Here is a 25,781-nt window from a genome sequence, read left to right as displayed (position 1 = left end):
GTTGGGGTAAAGCTTTAGAGGTAGGGACTTCTTCATTGAGAGCACATGTGCATCTGTGCTCACTTCTGTACCCATGCATGTGCGCGCACGCGCGCGCACACGCACACACACACACACACACACACACACACACGGACATGGACACGGACATGGACACGGACACACACACGGACACTGACACCATACAGAAACCATACAGATAGAGCATAGTGTACAACAGAGAATGTGTGTGAGGTAAATATACCTTCCTTGGTAAGAGAACTCAGCAGAAAAAAAAAACAACTGCACAGTATTGAAAAAGTATGGAAAGAAATAAATTCTAACTCAGAGCACAGTCCAGGGCCTGATGGGTCCAAGGAAATTAAAAACAGTCTCAAAAATTCTCCCATAAGTTCAAGAGGCCAGTTTCTTCAAGCTAGCCAAGTGTGCAGTTAAGAGGTAGTCTATGCAAACAGTGTGTGCCCACCACATATGTACCGAGCTATCACACATGTGCCAATCTTTTTTCCTGGTTGGGAATTCTCTTAGGCCGTTTCTCTGGTTGGTAAATAATTCAGGCCCACACATAATGTAAACTTCTAGCTGGGCAGTGGTGGCACACGACTTTAATCCCAGTACTCAGGAGGCAGAGGCAGGTGGATCTCTGTGAGTTCCAGGCCAGCCTGGGCTACAGAGTGAGTTCCAGGAGAGGTACAAAGCTACACAGAGAAACCCTGTCTTGAGAAACCAAAAAATAAAAATAAAAAATAAACTATAATGTAAACTTCTTATCTCTACTGTTTTAATTATCTGCCTCCATTTAGTTCTCTTTTAAAAAAACTTGTGATGAAAGAGAGATGAATCAGCAGGTAAGAACAATGGATAGATACTCTTGCAAAAGACCTGGGTTCGGTCCCCAGCATCTATGTGGTTCTCACCACTGTCTGCATCTCCAGATCCATGGCATCAGACACACTCTTCTGCCCTTTGTGGGCTCGGCACCCATATGATACTGACACATATGCAGGCAAAATGCCCATATGCAGAAAATAAAAATAAATAAATCTTTGGATTTATTATCCAAAGATTTTAAATTTTATGTATCAGGGTATGTGTACAAGAGTGAAGGTGTCTGGACCCAGAGTTATAAGCAATTGTAAGCCACCCAACCTGTATGGGTGCTGGGAATTGAATTCAGGGCTTCTGCAAGACCAGCAAGGGTTATTAACAGCTGCTGAGTCATCTTTCCAGATCCAACCCCCATTTCTTTCCATCAGACTTCTGTTTTACAAAAACAGTCTGCAATTTTGGGCATTTAAACCTCCTGTTTTATACCCACATTCCTTGTAATGATTCTGGGTTCCAAGAGAAAGTCACTGAGAATCCACAGAAATATTCAAAAAAAAAAGAAAATGATACAAATTTAAAAGCTTGGATTATCCCCAACATATATTATAAACTCTGGAGACTGCAAGGTTAGCTTAAGACCAAAGCTTCTAGTTTCCTTGGATGGATAAGCAATTTTTCTCCATCATGCATTCAGCCCACCTATGCATCAGGTATTAACATGTTCCCATTTGCTCATCTATCTACCTGTCTATCATTATTCATATATCAATACACCTTGAAGTATTTCCTTCTCATTTTCTCAGAATGTGATGGACATGATACAAATGCAAAAATGTGGTGCAGGGTTCCAGACCTCTTGGTTTAACAACTCCCATAAAAGTTGAGACACCAATATAACAAGGGCAGTTAGACAAAGCCAAATCTGATCAAGAGGTGGCCTGAGTTGTGTATAGCCTCACTCATGGCCCTGGTGTATCAGAGAAGACACATGAGAACAACCCAGTCTTCTGAGTGAAGGGAGGAGAACCTGGCCGTGCTATAGTTACAGCCCTTATCACAGGGACCTCAGAAGATCTCTGTGCAGGGGTAAAAGGGGACTGAGATGGAGACAGGAGTAAGAGAGTTTGGTCAGGAAGGGAGGAGGGATCTCTTGAACTGCATTTAGCACTAGCTAACCATGTCAGTGCCGGATGCTCCCATGAAAACCAGTCTTCCTATCCCTGAATTCCAGAATAAGGTAGTAAGAAATTATAGCCACTTATGCTTGCTGAAGATCACAGAAATCTAGGTGGAGGGTACCAGTTCTGTGATCTGTATCTCATAACCCTTACCCTAGAACATTGCATTCAGTAGAAACTTGTCTACCATATAAAAAAAAAACATCACCAGTAAGGTATGTAAACCCTGACTGACTTCTAGATGATGCAAATAGCCCCCGCTCAGATGTCTGACTCAGGAGTCACCAGGTGTCTCCATGTCATGTCTCCTCTCTCTAACCCTTTATGTTATCTTCCCAGAATTTCTTTCAAGTAGGCTCTGTTCCCTCCTTTTTAAAACCCCCCTTACTCAATAACTTAACATTAAGACTTACTTTAGTTTTCATGGGCTACACTTAGTTTTCTCTTTCATTTATTTTTTATAATTTTCATATGTCTACAGGTGCATGTGTGTTTCTATGTGTATGTGCATGCTACTCATAGTCATCTAGTATATGTTCAGAGGCAGGGGGGTTTGGTGTCTGCAAACACCATGGCCAGCAGAATGCTGATCCAGGGAAGGCAAGAATGGGATTCAGTTCAACACAACTCAGTAGCCATTGTTGGTTCAAACTTTGAGAGTCTGATACTAGGTAGTTTATTTTATGCTTATTTAAGCACTGCAAAATTTGGGGGTGGAGTGATAATTAACTCAATCCCATGTGTACAAAAAAGCTTAAGACATGATTATATAGAAACTCTTGTAAAGTACAAGTGATATCTTTCATAAAGATAGGTTCAATAGATTAACTGAGGAAGCAGGCCTAAGTAAACAATGTTTCTGATAAGGGTTTCAGGGAGGATCATGTTATAGATTGTCTGAGATAAACATAGGGGTCTGGGAAAGCCAGTGTGACCTGGCCATACAAATAGTTCAGAAGTCAATAAGCTATTAACTACATCAATTTCCAGCCTTCATAGGTTATACCTCTCTCTCTCTCTCTCTCTCTCTCTCTCTCTCTCTCTCTCTCTCTCTCTCTCTCTCTCTGTCCTCTCTCTCTCTCTCTCTCTCTCTCTCTCTCTCTCTCTCTCTCTCTCTCTCTCGCTGTGTGTGTGTAAATAGACAACCCTGTGTGCTTAACATTTCTGCTTTCTCTAGTGCTTATCTGTAAGCACTATGACCTACATACCTCCTACATCTCCCCCATCTTCTTAAAAAAAAAGAAAATAGTAGCTATAATAGAGGTCAAAGTTGAATGCATTGGGTCCATGGCTAGTCTAACTAATATAGGCAAACATATGAGAACGGTAAGAACAGCTAACAGAGAACCAAGGAAATGGGTCTTCTCAAGGTGACTTGAGAAATTTTTTTTATCCTTTTGTACAGATCATGAATTTAACCATCGATAGAATGAGAAAATCTGACACTAGAAACTTTGTTAGAAGAAAGACCTTAAGTGGCTGACATTTTTGACTTTTCTTTCAACCTTATCACACTGGCTTTGGACTGCAGAACTACCCTTGTTTAACTGAAGACCTGGAAGTGATTTTACCACTTCTTTATGTCTCATTTTTCTTTTCTGAATAGTAAAGAGAACAACAAAGGTTTGGGTGGGGATTTGTGAATAATGGAAAGAAAGCACTAATGCAACATGGCCACAGCAAGGGTTTGACTAATGTTTTGTTGCCTTTGTTGCTATTTTCATTAGTGTTTGCCCCAATCTCAAAGAGCTGCAAGCCACAAACTCTACCATGCCTTTAGTGAAATGCAAGTGTGAGGAGCAGGGTACCCTTAGTGCATGGCAGGATCAAATGAGCATAGCAACATGGGAAGAAGCAAGATTCAGTCTAGCATACAAGAGCCCTATTTAGTAGTCACCATTCTCTTCCAAAATCTCCCTTTTAAATGGCTGTTCACGAAGGATCCTGCTCTTGAAAGAATCCTTAACCAGCCAGTTTATGAAGTCAATGTAGATTGTCAGTGAGGTCAAGGTGTTTCTCTTACGGAAGCCAAAGCCCTCCAAAGTAAGAACCGAGAGCAGCAAAGCCCAGGGAATAGGTAAATGGCAGAGACTTGGCTGAGGCAGAGGCTCCAAGAAGATGGCCACATCAACCTACTCCGTGACAAGCTGTTGTTGCCAGTGTCCTCACTCCCAGGAAAGATGCAGAGGTTGTCTTTTATTCACCCATGGTAATAATATCATGTAGATGATACAGCTCAGATTTAAAGTTCCGATCTGCTTTATTTCTCAACTGTGTTCTTTGCAACACAAGTGTTTCCACTACAGTGGGGCTTGTGAGAAGCATAAAGACTAGACATCCTTTCAGAATTTACCACCCACAGAGCCATAAGGAAAGAAAACCCAGGCAAGCCTGATCTTGTACAGTAACATGCATACTTCTAGAATGCAAAGACACATTCATGTGCACCACACAAATTCCACCAGTGAGGTTGATGATCAAAATAATGTCTGTAGCTTTAAAGACCCGCATAGAGCATTGGGAAATAAATGTGGAATGGACATCTGAAGGCCTCTGATGTAGCCTCTTAACTTCCTCTTGGTATGGGTGAGCAAGCAGTCAGGGTGGCAGCAGAGCATGGGTAGCCAGGGGAGTTGGTGCAGTGGCTGTTTGCCACTTGTGGCAGAACTATTTGAATGTGTAACCATGGATTCAGTAGTATTTATGCAGACTGGAATGCACCTGTGGAACATCAGCCCTGTGAACATTCACCTTTGACACTCACAAAGCATGGCATGCACATGTTCATACTATCACACCTATACATTCCTGAGCCTTCCCATAAAGACTCACCATGAACTGACCCCAAAACCACATGCTTGCTGTCTTTCAAACTCAAATTTGTATTCTTCCCTCAATAATATAACTCCAGACATCCCAAAACATAGACACATGCATACAGTCATTTTTTGCTCATAGCATGACTTCAGAATCTGAGTCCAGCCTCTGATCCCAGGGCTCCTGTCTTTTCACTTTTCATCAGGTCTCTGATACATCATAGCAGTGGTATCTAGCAAGCTGCCTTAAGTGAGTTTTCATAGACCAGAGACCTCAGGATAAAGACTTTTGATGCTGAGGGTTGGAAGGGATTAAGCACAGTTCAGAGAAAGAAAACTGTTATGCACACACACACACACTGAGAGACACACACAGAATATCTCTGGAAGCATCTATGGGTGGACTATATGGAACATGATTCCCTTGGAGTCTAACTGACCTGAGGTGATGTCCAATCTCCTCTTCTCTTTCTATTAAGTAGTCTTTTCTGGGCAGTGGTGGCACACGCCTTTAATCCCAGCACTCTGGAGGCAGAGCCATGTGGATTTCTGTGAGTTCGAGGCCAGCTGGTCTACAGTGTGAGTTCCAGGAAAGGCACCAAAGCTACGCAGAGAAACTGTCTTGAAAAACCAGGGGAAAAAAAAGTAGTCTCAGCTAAACTTTCTACTTTCTGAGCTGTTTAATTAGGATGATGAGTCAAACTTCAAGGCCTGAATGTGAAACTCAAGCAGCAGATCTTTCTTTTCTTTGTCAGCGTCAAATATCTTTCCTTCATTGTTATTATTTAAAACATTTGCATACAATATATGGACCATGTCTTTCCCCTCCCCAAGTCCTACCCAACCAACTTCATATTCTCTCTCTCTCTCTCTCTCTCTCTCTCTCTCTCTCTCTCTCTCTCTCTCTCTCTCTCTCTCTCTATCTCTCAAAAAATAAAAAAAATAAAAAACAATCAATTAAGAGCTGGGCGGTAGTGGCACACGCCCTTAATCCCAGCACTCGGGAGGCAGAGGCAGGAAGATATCTCTGAGTTGGTAGCCAGCCTGGCTCTCTGAGTGAGATCCAGGACAGGATCCAAAGCTACACAGAGAATCCCTGTCTCAAAACAAACAAAAACAAAATACCCAAACCATAACAAAAAGAAACACAGACGCACAAAAGATGGAGTCTGTTTTGTTTTAGTCTTCGCTGGATTATGGCTGATATAGCCAGTGTTATTCCTTTGGAGAAAACTAACTTTCCCTTTCCCAGCAAGTATCAATTGCAAATAGCTACTTAGGCATGAGAATTTTGTGCCTGCTTCCTCTTCTCCATGCTGGGATTTTGTCTATCTGAATTTGTGCAGGTTCTTTGTGTGCTGTTACAGTCTCTGTGAGTTCATATGTCTATCATCCCTGTTGTGTCTGGAAGATTATGTTCTCTTAGAGTCGTCCATCATCTCTGGATATTACAATATTTCGATCTCCTCTTCTGCATGGATCCCTGAGCCTTAAGAAGAGGAGTTTGATGAAGACATCCCATTTAGGACTGAGTGCTCCAAAGTCTCTTACTCTGCCCATTGTCAAGTTGTGGGACTTTGTGTTAATTCTCCTCTACTACAGGAAGAAGCTTCTCTGATGAGGGTTGAGCAATAAACATATCTATGGGCATAGCAATATTCCATTAGGAATTATTTTATTGCTATGTTCATTTAGCAGAATGGTTGTAGTAGGTTTTCTCAAAGAGCCCATGACCTCTCTAGTCTCAGTTTTCTTGGCGTCATTAACAGTGTCAAGTATGAGTTCTACCTCAAGCAGTGAATCTTAAATTCAATCAAAAGTGGTTGGTTACACCCAAAACATTTGTCCCACTATTGCATCAGCATAAATTGTAGGCAGGTTTCTATTACAGGTCACAAGTTCATAGCTGGGTAAGATTGGTGATTACTTTTCTTCTCAGGCAGCATCTAAGTACCTTCCAGCACCATGAATGCTGGTTAATAAGGTTGAAGCTTCTAGCTGGGAACCAGCTTGATATTTGATGGCATAGATAGTGGTATCTTTGGCAATAAGATTGTAGAGAGTTGCTAATAGCATTGACAATAGCCAGTAATGTTTGGGGGTGTTCTATGGGACTACTTTGGCCAACTACTCAATAAAATATAGCCCATTTTTGGTACTGGGACTTTTATTTGATAGTATATGCTGTGTAGTTGGGCATTCTCTCCCTCATTATATGGTAACTCTACTTAAATTCTAATATGAATTATATATATGTATGTGTGTGTTATATACATATATACGTGAAGTTTCTAGATTAGTAGTGACTAGAGTCATTGATATGACTTTCCAAAAGGCTTTAGTGTTAGTTGTCCCTCCCCATATCTGTCCCTTTACCTTGTCCTCCCGTCCCCCTCCTGTTTAATCTTCTTACTTCTTCCTTTATCACTTTATAATACTATATTCTATAGGGTGGCAAAATTTATTTTTAAAACTTTTATTGGCTTATATTTATTGTACATATCAGTGGGTTTTGCAGATATCTCATGGAAGCACATCATGTACTTTGACTACATCCATTCACACCCTCTTCCATCCTCTTCCCCTTCTTCCCTTTTAGTCACCCTCCTCTTCCATAGAATTTCACTTCTAATTTCATATAATATATCTAAATGATTATTTCATGTACATATACATGTATTAAATGAAATCACTTATGTGATTTAATTAATGTATGTAATATAAATTTGAGTCCACATTTGAAAGAAAATATATTTGCTTTTTAGTGTCTCGAAAAACCAAAAAAAAATAAAAAAATAAAAAATAAAAAAATAGAGTGTAGCTTCTTTTATTGAACATGATGAGCTCCATTTTCAGCTATTTTTTCTACAAAGAAAATTCATTATTCTATATGGTTGAATAAAGCTCTCTTGGGCATATATGCTATTTTTATTATGTATTAATTTGTTGATAGATATATAGGCTAATTCTGTAATTTAGCTTTTGTGAATAGTGCTGAAATAAACATGTATGTGCAGGTGCTTCTGTGGTGTGCTGTCTTAGATTCCTTTAGCATGTCCCCAAGAGTAGTGTAGCTCGATCATATGTAACTATTGGTGCTATGGTGAGGAATCCCCATCCTGATTTCCACAGTGGCTAGACTAATATCTAGTCCCAACAGCAGTATATCCCTCACCACTTCATTGGTGTCTTAGTTACTTTCTATTGCTATAATAAGACACCATGACTAAGACAACTGACAAAAGGAAGTGTTTAATAGACATTACAGTGTTAGAAGGTGAGCCTGTGACCATCACTGTGGGGAGCATGGCAGTAGGAAGGCAAGCATGCACTGGAGCAGTAGCTGAGAGTTTATATCTGATCCACAAGCACAAGGCTGAGAGTGAGAAAGATTGAGTATTTGAAACATCAAAACATACCCCTAATGACACACCTCCTCCAACAGGGCCACACATATGAGCCTATGAGGGTATTTCCATTAAAATGATGACAATCAGTATTATATTTGCATAATTTCCACCCCTAACTTCTTCCATGGTCTGCAGCTATCTCACAAATCCATGACCTCTTCTTCATTATTGTTACACACATATCACACACACACACACACACACACACACACACACACACACACACACACACACACGAATCCCTTTAGTATTGCTCATATGTATATGTGTTTAGGACTGACCACTCAGGATTGACAATCTATCAAGTGGCTTGTTCCTAGAGAACATTAATTCTCCTTTTATTAGAAGTCATTAATTGATGATAGCTCTTAGTGTAGCAATGGGATCTTATTAGATTTCCCTTATTCACTTTGAAATGTTAATTGTTGTTTTTCATTGTATAGGTCTTGTTTAGGCTACTAAATTGTTGAGATTCCATGGTGGATTTCATATATGAAAATAACTTTTACCTAACTTCCTGGTCCACTGACTCTTGCAATCTTTCCACCCCCTTTTCTACAACTTGAACCTTATGTGGAGTAGTTGTATATGGACATAATACATGATAGTGGGCACTACAAAATCATTTGTTCTCTGAACTTTGATCAGTTGTGGACTTCTGCAGTGGTCTCCTTCTATTAAAAAAAAGAAACTCCTTTGATGAGGGGTGAGAGCTACATTTATCTGTGGGTATAAGGACAGATATTTAGAATGCAGTTAGGAATTATACTTATTTAGGGAAGTAGCAGTAGTAAGTTTTCTTCTAAGGTCCATGCTCACTAGCTATGGGTAGTTGGCTGTATTTATATATCAGACATAAATTCCCTCCAATTGAGAAGATCTTAAGTACAATTAGATGGCTATTGGTTGCCCCTATGATACAATTGCATCTTTGGGGCTATCTTGTCATTCTGGTCATTGTTGCTCTTCCCAGGCCTTACCACTGGGTAGGACCATTAGTTGCTTTTCTTTCTTGGCAGCTTTTATAGCTGCCTTTGTTATTATGAATGTTAGTACTCAGAGAGTTAGTCAAGATCAATTCCAGTTAGATTCCTCCAAGTCCTATGTCCATCATGGTGTCTTCAGCAATTATATATTACTTTCAAGTCCTGAGAGCCAGTCAAATGTAATGGCAATAATCTATATTGTTTTGAAAGTCTCTTGGTTCACCAATAACTCAAAGATAGGTTTCCCATACCTAGTATTAGGGATTTTTAAAGATAGCTTATGACTCTTGTGGGAAACATTATCAGTCCAAGTGGTGTAAATTAATTTAAGCTATTTACATATGTGTATACATATACTTATATATAATATATATTTCTCAGTAAACATAAAACAATACTTCCTTATGTTTTTTTTTCAGTCATCTTCCCTTCCCAATAAAAGTCTCCTTGCCATTTTTTTCCATTCCCCGCTTCACAGCATCTTTGAATTAGTCTCACCCTCTCCAGAGTACATGTAGCATTTGTCTTTTTGGGTCTGGATTACTTCACTAGTATATTTTCTAGTTCCATCCACTTTGCTTCAAAATTTCATTTTTCTTTACAAATGGATAGTGTTTTGTGATGTATATGCATCACATTTCCATTATCCATTCATCATTTGAGAGACATTTATGTTATTTCCATTCCCTAACCACTGTGAATAGAGTAGCAAAAAACATGGCTGATATGAATCTGTGGATTAGGATGTCAAGTCATTGGGACATATGCCAAAAAATAGTATAGCTGGGTCATATTGTAGAACTTTTAGCTTTTTGAAAATTATCCAATATTATTTCCATAGGAGCCACAACAATTTCATTTCTGTACAGTAAATGAAACAATCATTTGAGAAAGCCCACAGAGAGGGAAAGAATCTTTCCCAACTCTATATCTCATAAAGGATTAATAATCAGAAATATTAAAGGAACTAAAAACAGAGTCAAGAAAACAAATGATCCAGCTTTTAAAAAAAATGGGCTGTGGGTCTGAACAGAGAGTTCTCAAAGGAAGAAATAAAATGACCAAGAAATATTTTGAAAATTGTGCAACATCTTTAATAATTAATGAAGTAAAATTAAAACAACTTTCAGATTTCATCTTCCCAGAATTGTAATGGCTAAGATCACCTTAACAACTGAAAAAATGCTGGCAGCAATGTGGGGAACAGGGGACTCTCATTTGCTATTTGTTGGATTACAGGTATTTTTTTAAGGAGAGCCTTTCTGATAGAGTGAAATGAAATCTCACTATGGTTTTTAATTTTCACTCCCATGATGGCTGAGGAAACTTTTTCATGTTTATTAACCATCTATAATTCATCCTTTAAGATCTGCCCATTCATTCCCTTTGCCCAGTTACTCACTGGATTATTTGGGGTTAGGAGATCTAGCTTCTTGAGTTTTCAATATATTCTAGATAGTAACTCTTGTCAAATGTATATAATTAGCCTAAATTTTTCCATATTATGAAGACTGTATCTTCATTTAGTTGTTTACTTCTTTATAAAGTTCTTTTTAAATATTATGACATCCCTTTTGTCAGTTGTTGTGATTATTTCTTGAATTATCTGAGTCCTGTGCAAAAAGTCTTTACCTGTGCTTATATTTCATATGTTTCACTTATCTCTCCCTGTATCAGTTTTAGGTCTCACAGTAACAATTTTCAGTTGATTATTGTACAGGATGAAAGATACAGACATATGTCACTCTTCTGCATGTGGATACCTGATTTTTTCAACACAATTTGTAGAAGATGTCTTTCTCTGGTGACTATTTTTAGGATCTTTATCCAAAGTCTTGTGGATGTAGCTTTATGGGTTCACTACTGAGACCTTTGTTCTGTTCCATCTGCTCTTTGTGCCATTACTATACTGTTCTAAGGCTATAGGATTATGATATCTCTAGCATTGTTCTTTTAAAAGAATTTTTCTCTTTTAAGTTTCTATATAATTATATATTGAATGCTCCCCTTTCCAATTAGTCTATTTATTGCATTAAACATTTTCACTTCTACTTTCACAACATATGTACATACATGATTTTGGGAACCACAGATTAAGGGAAACATTAGATATACGTCTTTCTGTGATTGGCTTAATTCAATTAACATGTCCAAAATTATTCTTTTCACTCAGGGTTGCTTTAGTCATTCATGATTTTTCATGCTTTCATTTGAACTTCAGAGTTTTTCTATTCTTCTGTGAAGAAGAATTTTACTGGGACAGCAATGAATTTGCAGATAGCATTTGTCATTATGCCATTTTCACAATATTAATTCTGCTAATCCCTGAGTGACAGAGGGTGGTCTTTCCATCTTCTAGGGTTTTCTTCTATTTTTTCCTTCAGTATTTTAAAGTTTTTATTGTAGAGATCTTTCTCATCATTGATTAGGTTTATCCTAGGTACTTTCTTGAAACTACTGTGAATTGATTATTCCCAATTTCTTTTTCAGTTGTATTCACAATTGGCATATAGGAAAGCTACTGGTTATTGTATATATCTTGTATCATATTACTATGCTGAAAGTATGTACCAATCCTACGAGCTTGCTGTGCAGTCATTAAGGTCTCTTAACTATAAGATCATGTTGTCTTCAAGTAGGGCTATTTGGACTTCTTACTTTCCTATGTTTCTAGTTCATTTCTTTCCCATTTCTGTTGCAATAGTTAAGACTTCAAACTTAACTATTTAAATAAGTTAAACTTATTTAAACACTACTGTAAATAAGAGTGGAGAGTCTTGTTCCTGATTTTAGAGGAAATGTTTTAGCCTTGAAAAACAAGCCTGTACAGTTATATTGTTATCTGAAAAAGCAGAGTGCTAAACCAAATGAGTCAGAGCAGAGAAAGAAGATCATTTCATATTGACAAAGGGAACAATACAAGGGAAAGCCCATGAGGCTGCTCCCTACACAGAGAACTATAGGCAACTGAGGTAATCTGGGAGCAAGAGAGTTGGTTTTCCCCAGGGAAGAGCACACTAATTGGTTGACTAGAGCCAAAGAGTCAGTCCTGAAGACATACATACAAGTAACATTATATGAACTGAGCAGGATATATTTAGGAATATGTATGTATATACATATGCACAGTATGTATGTACATATACATATGTATAGGCAATAATGAAAGAAGAGTAGCCACTGGGTGGGGTGGCACATGCCTTTGATCGAGCATTTGGAAGGCAAAGGCAGTCATATCTCTTTGAACTTGAGGCTAGCCTGGTCTAATTGTGAGTTCCAGGACAGCCAGGGCTATGTAGAAAGACTATGATTCAAAAAAAGAGAAGGAGATTCATTCTCTCTCTCTCTCTCTCTCTCTCTCTCTCTCTCTCTCTCTCTCTCTCTCTCTCTCTCTCTCCCTTTCTTGTGTTGACTCAAGCACAGACATGAGTCAACACAATAATATTGAATTACTTCAATACTTCACTCTCATGAATACATAGGTCACCTAGACCCTCCAAAATATGATAAAAAGAAACATTGGAGTTAAATGACACTTAGATGGAATGGACTTAATGGACGTCAGCACCACATTATACCCAGCAGCTGTAGAAAGCATGTTCTCAGCAGCTCATAGAACTTGCTCCAAAGTAGACCAAATCTTAGGACACAAAGTCTTAAAAATAAAAGGAAATAAAAACAATTTCTTATTTTCCATCTGCTCACAATGGATCAGATAATAAAACTAGAAATTAACAACAAGAGAAAGGTACAGAAAATATGCAAACTCATGGAGACTATAAAACATATTATTGAATAATAAATGGATCACTGAAGAAATCAAGATGAAAAATTTAAAATTCCTAGCTTCAAGTAGATTCTTGAATAGTAATAGTGGTTTAACCTTCCACCCCCCACCTCTCTACTTCCTCCTTGTAAAAATTCCAGTCTAAATCCTGATTGCTGGCCCAAATGTTTCAGAAGACTGAGGACTGAATATTATGAACCAAGAGTTGGGAAACAGGAAAGAAAAGGGAAAAAAAGCTGGGTTTGTTTGTTTGTTTGTTTGTTTGTTTGTTTGTTTTTGCACATGGACAAGATTCCCATAAAGCAGTCACATTGAGCTAGATGGCATGAAAGTGACCTAAAAGAGTTTCAACAGTGACGGGCTTTAATGAGCCCACTTAGCTTCAGTGCCAGGTGTCTGTGATCCGCTGAAGAATTCCAGGTGGTTAGAGTTGCGCAAACAAGTAGAAGGAAAGTCCACCATCCCTGCCCCGCCCTCAGGGAGGGCTCCCTCCAGAGAATCTTCACTCCAAATGTCCCAGGTTTCTCCGCAGAGTCTACCAGCGTCTGGGGACATGTGAGGCACAGCAAGTTGTGTGCCCAGCAGCAGGCAAGGGTGGGCAATACTTCACTCACCCAGGGGACTTGAAGAGGGTTCTGTGTGCTGGCCTTTTCAGGCAGTCCTTTGGCTGGAGCCTCCTCTGCCTACAAAGGCTGATAAGCTCTAGAGTAAGTCCATGTCAGTGGACTCTAAGGTCACTGTAGCTCCAAATAGAGAGCACTGGACAGACAGCTTGAGACTTGAGTTGGTGCCTTGGCTTTTCCCCAGGCCTCTTTTGTGGCTTTGGTCAAGCCCTTTTCTTTCTCTGGGCCTCATTGTCCTTAACTTTTTTGTGTGGAGATTATATATATAAAATCCAGCACAGGGCAATCTCTGGGTGATGGCAATTAATGTTTGGCTTGCTGGGTATTAACGAAGCCCAGCTTCATTCCAGATATGACTCAATATGAAGTGACTCACTCTAATCTTTATTTAATACCTTATCCCAGCTAGTCATGGTCATGGAAAATTTTAACAGAGGTGAATTGGGAGGGTAAGGCCACCCAAGTGTTTCTTCATAGAGGTGCAAGAAAGCTTAAGGAAAACCTGAGCTAGATATGAACTCTGCTGCCTCCAGGGAACCAACACATACACAGCTTTGCTGCTGCTCAAAGGCAGGGAATCGTTACCATAACAAGACTTGGGTCTTAAGACTCTTCTCTTACACAGTAGTCATCATTGCCAGATAAGATTAAGATTTTAATTTTGAAAATGGTGGAAATAAGACTCAAGGAGGAAAAAAAAAAAAAACTTGACTAGCACCATCCAATTGTAGCTAAAGAGCTGAGATTCAGATAAGCCTGACCTGCCATGGCAAGACAAGTACATCTTGGTCTTACTCATGGGTACAATCTGAAAAGTCAGAACCTCAAAGCAGAAACGTTGGTCAAAGGCTAAAGGGTTTCAGGGGGGATGAGTTCCGAAGACTGCAGCAACAGTGTATTGTGTGCTTGGTGAGTAGACTTCAAATAATCTCATCACAAAAATAATATGGTAAGCAATGCAGTCATTCCACGATGTGTGTATCTATATATTTTTCTACATATATATTTCAAGATGTCATGTCATATATGTATACACATTATGTATATATGCAACTTTTGCTCATTAAACTTAATCTTTTTTTAATTTTAAAAGAAAGAAGAGATGTCAGCATTAGAGAAATTTCAGAAAAGATATACAGAAACTTTCTATAACTTTTATAACTAAAATTATTCCAGAATACCTTTGTTTAATCTCTCTCTCTATCTCTCTCTCTCTCTCTCTCTCTCTCTCTCTCTCTCTCTCTCTCTCTCTCTCTCTCTCTCTCTGTGTGTGTGTGTGTGTTTGTGTGTGTGTCCGTCCACTCATGAACACCCATCCTTTGATTCCCTTCACCCGTTGGTTAGGCTAAAAGCGTCCAGGACAGGCCCTACCCAAGGTTTTCTCCCTTCCTCCAGTAGAGGGAGAAATCTGGGTGATGTTTACTGGAATGCTTAGATGCAGGTGTGGCCTACATGGAATAAGCCAGGAGACCCTTTTCTTGCTCATACTGACTCTGAAGGAATAAAATATAAATGGTAAAAAAAAAAGTGTGCATGGGTTAGAGCTTCACCTATGTCATCTCATGAAGTAGGGTGAGAGTCATGGTTTTCTAAGACTGGTAGGTAACAGTCAACTGCATTTCATCAGGGATTGATTGAATGTCTGTATTCCACTATCGGAATGAGACAGTGTTAGGGCAGTGGCCTTTGCTTTGGCAACCTGCATGTAGATGCTGTGTGTTTGTGTGTGTGTGTGTGTGTGTGTGTGTGTGTGTGTGTGTGTGTGTGTGTGTTCATGTGTGTGTGCACAGTATAATCTCTTTAAGGATAGTCCAAAAAGTATCGCTAACATAACCTTAAAACTTTTTTCCTGTTGAGGAGTTGAGTTGGCTCAGCAGATAAGAGAGTGTGCTATACAAGCATGAGGACCTGAGTTCAAATCTCCCAAATCTGTGTAAAAAGATGGCTGTGCACATCTGTAACTTCAGTGCTGGGCACTCTGTGAGGGGAGGGGAGGGGAGGCTGGAGTACTGCTGGGCTTTCTGAATTCCAGGCAAATGCCAGGTTGAGTGAGAGATCCTGCCTCAAGAGTGTAAGGCCTAGAGTAGAGCAGCTTTGTTCTGTTAAAGATGCTCCTTTAGACACCTCTTGAAGGAGCCTCGGGTACTTAATAGAAGAATGTTCTCTGTCTTCTTGGGTTTTTTGTTTTTTTTGTTTTTGTTTTTCAAGACAGGGTTTCTCTGTGTAGTTTTGGTACCTGTCCTGGATCTTGCTCTGTAGAGTAGACTGGCCTTGAACTCCTAGAGATCCGCCTGGCTCTGCCTCCCGAGTGCTGGGATTAAAGGCACGTGCCACCACCTCCCAGCATTCTGTCTTCTTCAGGAGACTGGAGGCCTGAAATTATGGGAAAGGTGGCAGTGAGAAGTCCTGAGAGAGAGAACCAGACAGCATAACCAGCAGTGCCACGTGAAGATGGGCTGCGGCAGGTACCTACATAAAGCATGTGCAACTCAGCCCAGAGCTGACTCCAAGCTCTTTCCACCTCCAAACTGAACCAAGGTGGGATGCCTTTCTTAGGGCTAAAAATCAGCAGTCTTTGGGAAGAAGGGTAAGAGCGGTTGCTGAACAGTCTCCATGAGAAATCTCCGGTAATTAAGCCAGACAGCATCTCAGATGGCTAATTGGACAGTTCATGAAACAAGATGCCTGGCTTTTACTCACTTCTCACAACTCAATATTCACTTGCCCCTTGGAGAGAGATCTCTTGCCAACACCACCCAGCACCAAATGATACATTTACAGCACAGCACCTCTCCTGAAGGCTCAGGGAAAATCATGGAAGAGGGGCGTGGAAAGATTGCAAGAACCAAAGGACCAAAATGTCTGATGTGAGATAGTACTTTTTATATATGACAGGGAAGCTGCCCCCATGAAATCCAATATCACACACAGTCCCCTAAGCAAGACGTACACAATGACAACACTAGATGGCAGCATGTAGGCTAATGTTCTCCATCCACACTGATTCTCTTGAACACCAGTCTTTCCCATTCCATGACCACATGCTGGCTCAACCTTTCTATCAGCCAAGCTCACTGCCACCTACAATTAGTAAGGGGACCCTAGAAAGGCTCTGACTTTAACAGAGAAGTCACTGATCCTGCCCCTAGGGTGAGTGTGGCCATCCTAAGAGGCCAGGGGAATGAGACTGGGACAAGTTGTGAGCTATCTGGCCCTAATTTTCTCTGCCAATGAAGTGAGCTGGAGGAATCAGGAAGGTCTCAGCTAAGTGTCTCCCTGCCTGTGGATGAGTCCCAGCTTCCTGAAGAACAGATGAGGAGAAGGCGTACTGACTCAATGCACCAGGAGGTGGCACTCTGCCCTAACCATCTAAAGGGCTTTAAGGACTTCAGTACAAGGCCTGTGGTCAGAGTGAGGAAAGAGGAGGATTATTTAGCATCCCAACCACAAACAGAAAGTCTTTTGGAGGAAATTGTCAATTCCCCACGAACAGATGGTCCCAGTCCTGAAGTGTGTTAGCTCAGGTGGGTTGTCCCACATACCTTCCTTTCCCCTCTCCTGTGTGCCTCACCTCCTCATGGATGGCCAAACACACATATGCACAGCCTTGGCTCTCATGTCCACATCGGGCTTTAGTATGACTTGATTGGATCAATGTCAAGTTGAACTAAGGAGGGAAACTTCTTGAGACAAAGAAAACAGTTCTCAGAGAGCCCAGTAAGTTCATAAGGCTGAATTGCATTCCAATTAACCACTGAAGCACAATTCCCAGTAGCTTAAACACAATTTTATTTCTCACTTGCCCTGTTCAACCGCAGAGGGCAACCTACAGCCTTGACACACATGAATTCTGCTTCGGGATCCATACACATAGAATCTCCTCCACCTGGAACATGGCCAGTCCTCACAGCAGAAGGGAAAGAACATCATGAGCCATAGCTCCAAATTTACATTTTATGGCCCAACACAGAGGAACAAAATGGTCCAGGAAGAAGTTGGGAGTGCCTAAATCACTGGGGCTTGCTGTATCATGCAGAGATCATGGAGAGGTAATCTCTCCATCACAACCACACATGAGACAAGGCATGCTTGTAGACCCTCTGGTCTGACCACATACTTTTTAAAAAACACTTGCTCAGAGTGCATCTCTCAGCAACCAGGTACCACACTACTTATGGTCAAAGTGGGGAATGTCCTTGTCTAGAGGAGCTCAGAGTTGCTGGAGGAAAAGGAGGGCAGATAATCTATTAGAAAGCAGCACACAAAACAGTAGGACAGGAGTTTCCTGCATCGAGCTGGGCACTTGTCTAAATATAGCATGTGACATGTCCAAGGAAGAAATGGGCCAGTGACTGAAGCCCAAAGAGGACTTGGTCAGGCACATAGTAGGGTAGGCAAGCTAGGCAGAGATCGGCTTGTCAGCAAGAGAAAGACAGCACATTACTTAAAAAAATAAAAGCATACTATATATTGTTCACTATATATTGTTCATGGTGCTTTGTGGCTAGGGTGGCAGAAAAGTCCCACAGAAAGAAGGGAGGAATGGCTGGGAAGAGGGATGCCAGAGCCTTTTCAGAGGTGCCAAAGTGTGGCACCCTTTTAAAATTGCCTCAAGAACTGTGAGCCTCAGCATGCCTTTAATCCTAGCACTTGGGAGGCAGAGCCAGGTAGATCATTGTGAGTTCGAGGCCAGCCTGGACTACCAAGTGAGTTCCAGAAAAGGCGCAAAGCTACACAGAGAAACCCTGTCTCGGGGGGGGTGGGGGGGGACTGTGAGCCTCACCCCGAGGCTGGTGGGGAGGGCCTGAGGATTTGGGAATGAAGTGGTTTGGCTGCTATTCACACAAGCTGTTGTCCTGTATCTCCTCTTCCCACCCAGCCCAGGAGGGAAGATGTGGGATGGATGTAGAGGGGGTGTTTGGACACCTGACACCTGCTGAGCAAATGCTTAGGTGATCACAATTCAGGGTGGCAGCTACTTCGAGCCCTGGGAGCCCTGGATGTGGATGAAGGGTCTTGGTCCTCTCAGGGAGCTAACAAGAGATGGTCCTGCTTTCTTCCTTCTGCAGCCAGTTCCTTAAGCTACGGTGGGAAAGCAGGGCACTAACCAGATAGACCAGTCCAGCTCTCAGTATCTGTGAATAAATGTTTGGTTTGGTTTCTTGTCTCAGCCACTATCACTGAGGCCCCTCTGACCTACCAGACAGCCTGTGCCCCAGCCTCCATCTCCAAGGCCCAGGAAGTGCTCAGGCTCCCTGTGGGCAGTGCTGCAGATACATGCAACCTCTTTCTACAATGGTCTTCCAGAAAGGGAGCTTCCGTCCCCATGGCTGTCCCTGGCTGTATCTTAGCTGACATTACATCCAAGAGCTCAGTGGACTGCATCTTAAGCAGGGTCTTGTCACTTCTGGACCCATCTGTGTGTTTCCTTGAAAAGTCCAGTTTTAGCAAAGAACCTTACTAAATCAATTTATCATGAAATAAATATCTAACAACCTAAAAATAATTAAAACATTTTATAATAAATAGTTAAAATAAACAAGAGTAAGAAATCATTGTCCAGATCATGTGATATAGTCATTTATTAAGTTTTCTTTTAAATTTTTATTTATTCATTTATCATTACTTTGTGTATATGATGTGTAGGTGAGTTCAGGATCATCGTGGGAAAGTCAGAGGACAACCTCCAGGAGTCAGTTCTCTCCTTTCCATCATGGGGGTCTTGGTGACCAGAGTCATGCCTCGAGTATCTCTATCTGCTGAGCCAACTTGCCAGTCCTAGTGATATTATTATTAAAATATTATTTCCTATTTTGTACCTTTAATCCCCCCCCAACCCCCTGGTATCTGATTACCCTTGACATTAGTTTGTTTTCCTTATCGTCCACCATCCCCCGGGTTTACTCTTACTGCCAAAGCTTATCTTCAGCAGGAATCCTGCTAGATTGGTTTAGCAACAATGCCCCCGATACTCACGCTTATTTTTATTGCCTTTCTGTCCACAGACTCCTGCCTGCTCCTTCAGTACAGATTCTATCAGGGCACTTGCCCGTGCGGTGTTTAGAGTTGAGCCAAGATACTCTCCTCACTTCAACATACATTCTAGTGGCCCCCATTCCTATCACATGGTGCCTGGATAAAGTTACCTTTATGATATAAGTGTCACTGGATAACTTTTTGATATCATTAATGTAAATCACAGGATAATCCCCAATGTGTGGGGGGGGGAGGCGGACAAAGATCAGAAAACCATTGTCCAATTAATATGATACACTTCTTAGGGGTTCCTATAAAATGGACTTCTTTTTTTTTTTTTTTTCTGTGCTCTTACTCACCTGTCCCCAGTGGAGCTTCCTCTCTTAGAACCATGTCAGCATCTACTCTACAGAGCTAAACACCAGCCAGCCAGTCATCAGACCAGTTTTCAACAACTCCATGAGCCTGCTAGTTCGTTGATCAGTGAACTGGCTAGTTAGGCAACTAGTTTGTGAGCTCATTTCTTGCGTATGCACTCAGATATTCAGTCCTGCCTCATTTCACTCACCCACTGACTCATTCACTGGGCAGCATCTTTTTAGTTGCTGGGCTGTTCAACTACTAGATAGTCTACCATCTGGCCAGTCACCAGTGATTGAAGCGTGAGTTCTGTCCTTAACATCTTTTCTTGCTCATAAGGGTTCTTGCACTTTGGCTGGTTATAAAAATCCCTTACACATGTATAAGGTATCCAAGTACTCTTACAGTAAAGATAGTCTTTGCACAGATTTTCAAATGTGTGAGTTATAATGACCTTGTATGTGTGACTGCACTAAACATCAACTTGAGAATATTAAATTAGTTCAGAAAGAAGTAGAATATCATGGGTTCTGCTAATAAAGCCAAAATGAGACTAGAGAGATGGCTCGGTGGTTAAGAGCACTGTCTGATCTTCTATAGGACCTAGGCTCTATTCCCAGCACCTACATAGTGGCTTACAACCATCTGTAACTCTAGTTCCAAGGGATCTGACACCGTCTTCTAGCCTCCATGGGCACCAGGCATGGTCACATGGTCATGCTGCACACACATACCTCCAGGTAAGCATACATGCAGGCAAAATATCTATTCACATAAAATAATAAAATAATATAATTTTGGAAAAGCTAAAGACAGATTGTTTGATGGTGAGTTTCTATTTCAGTTCATTTACCCATTTACCCATTCATTCATACATTCATCTGATTGGTCATATTTATGAAGTGCATATATATGTGACTAGCTATTGCAAGGGATTAGATGATTAAAAACTATTGAATGATAAAGGCAAGATATCTCCTATCATCAAGGAAGTTAGATTTAGTGCTAAGTTTACAGACATCTTATAACTTACAGTATATTATCATGAGGATAGTATATGTAAAATATTCTGAACAGGTTTAGATAAAAAGTTTACAGTTCTGAGCAAAAGAGGAAAACACAACATTTCTAAAGATTAGGAGAAAATAGTTGTGGAAAAAGTGGTATTTAAAATATTTTCTAAGGGCTGGGGATATAATTCAGTAGTAAAGCATTTGCCTAGGATGCCCTGAGTTTGACACCCAGTACAAGGAAAGAACAGCAGTGGGGAGGGGAACGGAGAGGAGAGAAGGGAAGGGGAGGGGATGAAAGAGGGGGGAGAAAGAAGAAAAGGAAAAGAAAAGAGAAAGCCAAAGGAAAACTGTTCCTGGGAAGTGAATATCTCTGACAAAGGGGGACAAGCCAGGCACAGTCTGAAGGGTCCAGACAGGAAGGTGTGAGGCAGATCCTGGAAACAGTGCTCTTCTCCTACACAGGATAAGGACAGTGTCAGCTTGTTCAGAGTGTCCAAGTACTTCAGGCTCCTCTCTTTTCTTCAAGCGCATCAAGAACTCTCACTCATAAATCCTCACACACTACTCACATTTTAGACTCAACCAGAGATTATACTACCCTGTAACTACAGCCCTCACTCTCAGAAGACAGATCAGTTAAGGCTTTCTTTCTGACCATGAACTCATTCTCCATTCCTTGAATTCTCTATTAATTCTACTTAATCAAATACAGAGATCACTAATACTCAAGGAGGGCCCAGGGATAAATTTACAGCACTCATATTGAAAAATGGAAACACAGAGTCTCAGGAAAGTTATAGAACGCCAAGACATCATAGTCAATGAGGTTCGAGTAACAGGAAAGCCTCCCTGTCTCTAACCCCAAGGGAGTTCCATCACAAGAAAGAGAGACAAGAGCCTCAGCTCCACTGGGCCTCCACCAGGCCGGTGCTGGTTGTCTTCCCAGACACCCACCCTCTCCACAGTGTTTAGGCTCCCACACTGGCCTTCTATGAGCGGTCTATTGGAAGCAACCACTCTCCAAGCCCAAGGCCTGCTTTTCCTCCCCGCTTTAGACAGCTAATATTGTCTCAGGTCGTCTAGAAATACTTTATGGGATGTGAGAGGTGGACAGATGACAGGTCTTTGCCTCACTCCTCTCTCTCTCACTCTCTTCCTCTCTCTCTCTCTCTCTCTCTCTCTCTCTCTCTCTCTCTCTCTCTCTCTCTCTCGGCTATTTTCCATACCATCACTCGGAGTACTTAACAGCAGCACTGAAGTGTCTGACTTGCAACCATGTAAGTTAGAGGGTAGGATGATTTCTCACATTTACAAGAAGGTGAGAAGTTCTCCTTGTAGGTAGCATTCTCTGTAGGTTTGTTGACAGATTAATTAGTGGAGGCAGAAACTGGAAACTTGAAACTCAACTGTTCTAAGTCATGACTGTTGGTGACGTGTCAACCAGAAATTAAGATAAAGCAAGTGTGACATGACTGTGACTGTAAAGATGAGCTGTCATTTTCTCAGTTTTAAATATCAACTATTAGGAAGGCAGCTAAAATGCAAGACCTATGCCTCCTCCATCGGCCACTGTCTTCTATCAAACATAGCGCACCTCTTGAAAGAGTACTGTGTGGTCAGCTAGGGAACACCTTTTGGCTTTCTCTTCTCTTGTTTTTGGAAATAGCTTAATGAACGTATTCCAACTGCCTCTATGTGGGGCCTCAACAGCTTTTTTTTTTCCAGAAGCCCTGAGTCAAAGTGGAGATACATCTGAATAGTGGGTAAGATGGCTGGCATCTACTCTGTAAAAAGCCTCCCATACCAAAGTCTGTTTCCCAGTCACCCCGTTGTTTACTTCTAGGGTGGGGCTGGAGTTTCTCAAGTTTTGACTCACCTTAAAAAATGAGTCTTACCTATATCCTCACCTCCCTGACAGAGTCACAAGCACACACCTGTTCTCAGGTACCTGCTCCCTAGAGCTGTTAGAAATAGAACCTAGCATCCTAGGTTCAGTAATGCACGGTACTTAGAAGATGAGAGGGCAGGTGTGAGACTCCGGATGGGCCAGGTGACAGTCCCATGGTTAGGCTGGGCCAGTGGGAGTGGAACTGGAGAGGAAGGGTTGACATTGCACACAGCTTCTCAGGGCTTGCCCTGCCTGGAGGGGTTTGATTACACGGGGTGATTTGAGGGGTGCCAGGAAGTCTCCCCTCCTCCTTTGAGAAAATAATCCACTGCCCCAGCAGGTTAGGGTGTCTAGAAACCAGCCATGGCAGCTTCTGAAGACTTGGGTCAGCTCTTCTGGAAGGACTCAGGGTCTAGCCACCAAGAGAAGAATTTTTTTCATCTATGAAGAAGATAACAAAGTTATCTTTCTTCTGACTTGTGAGCACTGAGTCTAGAAGTGCTTTAGCTTAATGATTGATAAAATGCACCTATACCTTTCAGTGCAGGAACAAGACTTAGTTATGATCTCCTTGAGGAAGGAGGAGAACAGGCTAGGTGACTGGAGCCCCTGAGTGCTAGAGAAGAAGCCAGGAGAGACTGGGACAAGAAAAGACAGGGGCCACCTTCTTTTATCTTAGAACTGCTTCCTAATTAATCCTCAGTAAATACAGCAGAGGCCATGATGGTTCCAGAGACTCCGTCATTTCATAGATGAAAACAGCCATGAGCTCAGAAAACCTGTGCTCCAACCCTGGCTTTCACACTAAACTTTGTGTGACCTTGGGCAGGGCATGTCCTCATTCTGTTTCCCTCTCTGTAATATAGGTATAATCGGCTAATAAGGAAGCTGAATACCAGGATTTAGAAAGGTGTAGCATGTTAAATGCGTATGAGGTGGACTGTGGTTTGGATATTTATGATCTAGCAGACATGTCTCTTTAAAGTGATAACATTTAGACCCCTGTCTCTCCTAGGTAGCCTCTGAGATAATAATTGTGTCACAAGCCAAGTTTCTATCACTAGACAGAATTCTGTAAAATTAGTTTGTTTATTGATAAGGAGGCAAATGATGAAGTGATGGGATGGGAAAAATAAACTCCACTCTAGAGAGTCCAGTGGGTGAATATGATGTAAGCTGATAGAAACCATGCATACACACATACACACACACACACACACACACACAAACACACACACACACACACACACACACACACACACACACACAGTCATGGCTTACAGGTGCCAGGCTTGTGAGCATTCCTTCATCTTATGACCCTTCCAAATGCTTCTTGCTGCATATTTCTCATAAAGAGTTTACATCAGGATAAGCACAGAAGAGTGGGAAGGTATGAGCAGAGGATGCAGGTGGGGAGCAGAGGATGCAGCTGGGGAGCAGAACGAGGAGGCTGGAGGTGGAATGCAGTATCTGGAATCCGGAACCCAGAATATCACATTCTTAACATTGATAGGCTGGTGAGGAGGAGGTGAGGGCCTGGCCCGGAGGGATAAATTAAAGGAAGGTTAACTTTGAAATGAAGTTGAGCTAGAAGCAGCATTTCATTTGTATGTGGTGCTAATCTCAGAAAAGCTCGTGAATCATGGTCTCCACCCAAGGACAGTCGTTTGTCCACTGAAGAGATGCTGGTTTCTGTGATGTAGTGGAAATAAGCCCTGAACTCCCATTAGCTGAGATTGATGAGATCTCTTAACTTCTTTGAGACTGTTTCTTCAAACTGTAAAATCAGATTTTCATGATACAACTGCATTGTCATGAGATTAAAAGAAGCAGGGGGTTTGAGAAGTACTTCAGAAAGTGTTTGTGGTATGCCTATCACTCATCTGGTAGTCTCTTACTTTGACTGGACAGTGGGAGAACATCAAGGGACTTGTCTTCAGAAGAACCCAAGGCTTGGGCTGGGTACCCAGGGGTGGGGGTAACAATCACAGAAATCCTGCTTTCCTCTGTCCCATTCCAGGGGCCAAGTGGAGGACAGTGCTCCTTTCTCCCACCTGAAGAGGTCCCTAAGTAGGAGTTCTGCCTTTAGCAAAAAGAAATAGAGACTGTCCAGTTAAATGTATGCTTAATATAAACATTTTCAGTTTATCTCACACAATATTGAAGACATCCTCTAGAATACTCTATCATGAAATTGGATTTTGTGGTTTACATTTTGTGTAGCAAGCCTACCACAAGGATCAAGTTCTACCACTGTGGCCATTACTAATATCCATGAGCAGCCACATCTGGATGAGTGGTCAGGAGGGAGGAGCAACACCCTCAACGTGCCTCTTGTCATCATCTGCTGCCTGTGTTCCAGGGAAGGGCTCAGGACGCATGCAAATGGCCTCTATGGATCAGGGAACACATGAACCTGAGATTAGGGCACAGAGAGGAATGGATGGATCCTGCACCAAGGCTTTCTCTCCCTCTCTGACATATAAGAATCAAAGTTCTTTGAGTCACTCAGATTTGAGTTCAAATCACTTCTTGGCCACCTGATACCCAAATAATGTTTCTCAGCCTCATCTGCAAAATGGTGACAATGACATTTGTCTAGAGGAAGTATGAACATGAAATGAAATAATAATGGTCTCATGACTAGGCAAGAAGATGCTTCACAAATGGCAACATTTAGCAGGAAAAGTGTTCCTATTTTTGTCACAATTGCCCAAAGACCTGTTTCATACCCTACTTCCTCATCAACCTTTATTATACTGGTTCAGTATGCAAGCAACTTCTCACATTTGTTATGTTTTTAATTCCTGTGGGCTGTAGAAATGGCTCAGTAGGTAAGAGTACAGAGTCGACTTCAAGAGGACCCAGGTTCTGTTCCCAGCACCCACGTAGTGGCGCACAACTCTCTATGACTCC

The 25,781-nt window shown here is 41.4% G+C and overlaps 1 long non-coding RNA gene across 6 annotated transcripts in view; it reads right to left on the bottom strand.

The window, feature by feature from the left end:
* The window catches only part of LOC107401145 (uncharacterized), a 114,434-nt gene that overhangs the window by 45,243 nt on the left and 43,410 nt on the right, over nucleotides 1–25,781 (bottom strand). For 2 of the 6 annotated variants that reach the window (XR_013052186.1, XR_013052191.1), the window contains exon 3: nucleotides 15,865–16,001. The exons of 3 other annotated variants lie outside the window; for them this stretch is intronic. This is a non-coding gene — a long non-coding RNA (uncharacterized LOC107401145). Of the gene's footprint in view, nucleotides 1–15,864; nucleotides 16,002–19,192; nucleotides 19,407–25,781 lie in introns of those variants that run through there. One more of the 6 variants, XR_013052187.1, reaches the window with a different exon arrangement.

Source organism: Peromyscus maniculatus, chromosome 6 (assembly GCF_049852395.1).
Source record: "Peromyscus maniculatus bairdii isolate BWxNUB_F1_BW_parent chromosome 6, HU_Pman_BW_mat_3.1, whole genome shotgun sequence".
In the NCBI taxonomy this organism is placed as follows: domain Eukaryota; kingdom Metazoa; phylum Chordata; class Mammalia; order Rodentia; family Cricetidae; genus Peromyscus; species Peromyscus maniculatus.
Note: the sequence above shows the minus strand (reverse complement) of the source record. Positions and strands in the feature narration are given on the sequence as shown.